Source organism: Halyomorpha halys, unplaced genomic scaffold, assembly GCF_000696795.3.
Source record: "Halyomorpha halys isolate HHAL.00 unplaced genomic scaffold, Hhal_1.1 Scaffold75.1, whole genome shotgun sequence".
Lineage (NCBI taxonomy): Eukaryota > Metazoa > Arthropoda > Insecta > Hemiptera > Pentatomidae > Halyomorpha > Halyomorpha halys.
Window position 1 is genome coordinate 1049786 of NW_027112173.1, and position 5166 is coordinate 1054951.

Consider the following 5166-nt stretch of genomic DNA (forward strand, 5'->3'; position numbering starts at 1 on the left):
TTTTTCAAAACTAGAGAATGTTCTAATTTGACTGACTATAAAATCACCTAAACATTTCGTTTACCGAATTTATGGACATTTATTTATTTTTAACGTCCTTGTTTGAATATTTTTCACACTAGAAGGTTTTCCTTTTTGTATTAGGAATTTTGGTGAAATCTCATTTCTGTTAATATCTTTATTTCTAATCAATTATTTGATCAACGTTTCGGGGCTCTTCTCCCATCTTCAGCATCAACGATCTGAAACTATTTTACCATCTTATAAAACATTGATGAAAAAATGACATTATTATGAAGATGTGTTTACAAACATATAATCGTAACCATTGAAATATCTCAAAAATCATTCGTTTTCCTAAATTAAATTATTCTTGGTTTTGTATTAGATGATATGCTAATTCTCACATTTTAGTCGAAACGGTGATATATTGGTTCTTTGGTCCACTCAGCCTCCTAAATTAGGTACCCTTAATTAGGTGAAAATTCGGCGGTCGAGCGTGATTCTGGCGAAATCACCTCCTTGCACAACCGTTGGTCTAGTAACAGTACTCCCTAACAAAGTACCGAACCCTTGACCCTTCATGGCTTATTAATTTAATTTAATAATATGAAGAGTATGCATCTTATTCTAACAAAGTTATCAAATGAAAGTGTAAATAAAGACAGAATTAAAAGCAAGTAATGTTTGTTGCTCCTCGGTTACAAAATTCATCACAATATATACCCATGCATTTTCAAAAAAAAAAAAAAAATCTGCAAAAATAAAAACTATTTTTTTTTTTTTTAAATCATTAAAAATCCACGAAAATCATTACAGGAGGGTATGAAAAAAAAACTATACCTACATATTGTGCTATGTTTACATTTTATTATTACCCGACATCTTAATAAGCCTGAGGTCCAGAAGTACTATATTATGTTATATTGGGTAATTTTTCAACTTTAAAATGACGTTTCACCAAAAAAAAAAAAAATATTTTGTAAGATTTATTTATTGATCGCATTTTGTCAATTATGGTTTTGATAAATTTGTACTTCACTTGTTTCTCATGAGGTTTGCGTATTTAAAATATAATAATTTATAAACTAATATTTTGCAAATTTGATCTGACGACTTAACAAATATTGATATTTTTTTTCCTCTGTAGGTTAATGGGCTTGATAGTGAGAAGCAAGACCACCACACGACCGAAGTACCAGAACCCGCCCGTGATCTTCAACCTCCCAAAGTTGGCAGCAAAAACTACTTCAGTATGTATAAAGTTCGGGTAGAAGTCTGAAACAGTTTTGTTGATAGGAATTGTAACACGGCAATAAAATTGAAACCCTGTCGCTTAGGCTATGATAGGTTTAATGAATAATTTCTAGGAAATTTCAAATATTTCTTTAAGAACATGTTATATAAAAAAGTTAATTTCTGAATTTTCACTTTGGTTGTATGTATTTACTTATAATGAGTGTTTTCGAAATTTTTATTCGATTCTCGCTGGGTCATAACAACTTTCGAAGGTATTTATGAATTTTTAACCTTGTAAGTAGATACATTTTCGAATTATGATATCTTTTTTGTTATATATGCCTTTAGGAATTCACGTAGACATTCTTTTTGATTTTCCAAAAAATTAGAAATGAAAGCGTTCAGGAACAATAATAAGCAATTAGAACAAGAGCCCAAGAAGATAGTAGAAAAGTTAAGTTGTTGTTCATTTGGGTTTTAGGGCGTGAAACCCAGAAGTCATCAACGCCCATGTCTCACATTTTATACAAGACAATTTAAGATTTAAAAATCTTTAAATAATTACTTATTTTAGAATTATTCAGTACGTTTAACAAACTTTCGGGTTTAAATCTTATTCAAAAGGTTATTTCTTTTTAACAAAATTAAAACCAGTCCTATATTTTTCTAGTCATCATTTAGGGCATCCGATACACTCGGTCCCACTCCTAATCTAGTTAAGTTCATGGAATAGAAATGACATTCTTCAAATATGTGACTGACTGTAAGCGTATTATTGCAGTATTGACATTTTGACGGTGGTTTCTTGTTGATCAAGTATGCATGAGTTATTCGAATGACTTATTCTTAATCTGGCTACCTCCTCCCTCCGATTGGAACGGTTTTATGTCGTCCATGGTTTAATAGTTTTTTAAATAATTTTTAATTTGCTTGGCAGGCTTTAATTTCACATGGCTTGCCAAATAGCCGATATTTCATTTTTCACCGGAAGACATGTCAGAATGGCCGCGTCCAGACCTGGAAGAGAAAATGCTTGTTCGGCAACAATGTCCGCCAGTTCATTTCCAGCGATCCTCCCAGAAATCCTCCCAATATAAACAGTTTCTCCCAAATTTTCGAGTATGTTGGTATAATTTTGAATTTTTATGATTGTCGGGTGTTTCGGGTAAATGTTCCTTAGGGCTTTTAATGAACTTAAAGGGTTGGTAATGATTACTATGTTAGTATGCGTCACTGTCCTGGAGAAGTAGAGTTCTAAAGGTTATTGCTTGTAGCTCAGCTGTATATACACTGCACAATTTATGCAGTTTTCTTTTAAGTCATTTTTGACCAAAGAGGATGTTGTTGATTCGTCAGATTTTTATGCATCCGTATAGATCAAAAATGGATCAGGAATATTTTGAAAAAGACGTGAAAACCTAGTTTTATATTCAGTAGGTGACGTACCATCTTTAGGTAATCAGGATAATTGTATTTGGTAGCCTGGATATCCATGGAGGATTGAGGAATTCCGAAATAGACAGAGGTATTTCATTAAAGAACACAATAGCAGTATGTGTTCTTTCTGCCCAAAAAAATGTTTAATTTATTTTGTTTCTAAAAAAAATTGAATGTTTAGGTTTGAAAACGAATTCATGCGTATGGTGATCCTTTTGAGGGAATAATTTTTAAATATAGTTTATCGCCAGTTTGAAAAAAGTAAGTTTTTTCACTTCAACAAAAACTATGCAAAAAGAAAAGAAAAATCATTCGGAGCATATCCTAGCGATCCACAGCACTAGAAAACATAAATTTAAGTAAAACAAATTTGCTAAAATATGAGCAGTTTACGTTCTATAGTTCCCGAGATAGAGTTTTTGAAACAGCGAGATTTGATAACGAAAAATTTTGATGCAAATATCTCAGGAATCATTAGACGTTCTGATGTCTTGAGCACTAAAATCAAAGCTACTCTAATGTGCTATGAATTAGCAAATAACATTTATTTTTGTAGGAAAATTGGTTGGTCAATGTACGACATGTCACAATCTCACAAGAGGAGATCATAAAACAAAAAAAGAAATCCTTCCTGGCCGGAACCACCCCACTAAGACCCCCAGGATATTTGCTTAAACAGGAAGTAGAGCAATATTTAAAAAAGATCCTGAAATTGGAAAACGGCGTGAATTATTCACCAAAATTAATTCACGAACAATAAGTTAATTTATTGTTTTATGCGTACAACAATAAATTAACTTATCATTTTTGATTTATAAAAAATATATCTCTTATGATATTGAACTAAACTTTGAAATATATATATATATATATTTCAAAGTAGCTAATAACTAATGAATAATTTTAATATTTAATGTTCCCTAGCTCCCAAAATTATGCTTACTGAGACCCTAAAAGGAATTAAAAAAGTGTAGGAAGGTACTTAGTTACACCCCAGTAATCACTACGACAGCAAAACGTAGGATATTATTCTGAGTGTAATCATTCAACTCAATTAATTTCATTTTGAGTGAGTTCAGTTGAACGATTAAACCTTAAATAACATTCTAAGTTTAGCAGTCGTAACGATTACTGAGGTGTAAGTACCTGCCCACACTTTTTTAATTCATTTTAAGCACAAAAATTCAAGTATACGTTTTATATTAATTCGAATATGAATTAATTGTATTATTCTAAATATTATTTTTAATTGTACAGTATGCATGATGTAAAAATATAAGAAATTGAAATTAATTTTGTATATTGCGCGCAAATAAGAAAATATTCTTTTCTGTTGAATTAAAATATATTACATTAAAAAATGTAAGAATGTACAAAATGGATTTTGATTATTTTATTTTTTTTTTTTTGTAAATAGGTTTATTTTTTACTTGGGAAGTAGAGGTTTGTATTACTCTCACCAAAATTCTTCAAACTACCTTCTTTTTTTTTTAATGTATTAACATCCTTTAGTGTATACAAACTGAAAAATTGCATTTGATTTAGGTACTTACACAATTAGTTTGGAAATCCAAATATACCATAATTTATATATAAATCTGAATTTGGGTTCCAAATTGCTACCAATTGCTCTGTATGGTGATTGATTTTCTTTAAAAGGAAAAGTAATTCTTAATTCCTCTCAGTTAATTTAGTAAAATTGAATAATATTTATGAATGATATAATTAGTTAGTATAGATTTATATGTGTGGGGTGGGATGAACATTATTTTTTGGCCTTAGGCGGATTGGTTTAAGCGGCCCAGGATGGATTCATTTTTAGTACTATTAACGATAACGCTAGAACCAGTGCTACATTACTGTCACGACAGTAAAACCATTCTTGAAGTAACGTGGTGGGTATTTTCAAAGCTCTGAGCGGGTATTTTTTATTCGGGAGAATCGGTTGTACTGCTAATTAGTTACGTATTCGTAACAAAGCAATTGACCTCTTCCGTTATACATCACTGCCTTTTCTAAGTTATAAATAATTATTTGAATATTATATATCCTACAACCAAGTGAGAATCAAGTAATGAAATTTTGCGAATTATAAGGATCAATTATAATACAACTGTCCGAAATAAGAAGAAATAAAGTTTTCGTTTCTTTCCGTTTATTACATATGTTTTTTTTTTTGTTTGTTTTTTTTGTATTTATAGAGTTTTCAGAAATATATCTAGAAAGGACAAAAAAACATGTATAGGGAAAATTGAGGTACACCATTATCCTCAGGACCCGGGGCAGGCTGCTCTCTCTGTTCCTAGACACCTGGAATAGATTTATACAAGCTCTTTAAATAGGCTAGCGGGTCTATTCCAAGTTATATATAAGTTATAAGATAGGAAATGAGGATTGAGAAGTTTATTATATTCACTTTTGTCTTGTTTTTGACAAACCAAAATTTATTTCAAAATTTAAATTTATTATTGTCAAACAGATGATACACTC

The 5166-nt window shown here is 30.6% G+C and overlaps 1 long non-coding RNA gene across 1 annotated transcript in view; it reads left to right on the plus strand.

Annotated features, from left to right (window-relative positions):
* Positions 1–5166, plus strand: part of LOC106692871 (uncharacterized) — a 9776-nt gene that overhangs the window by 3683 nt on the left and 927 nt on the right. The window contains exon 2 of the long non-coding RNA XR_001345006.2: positions 1151–1253. This is a non-coding gene — a long non-coding RNA (uncharacterized lncRNA). The remainder of the gene's footprint in view (positions 1–1150; positions 1254–5166) is intronic.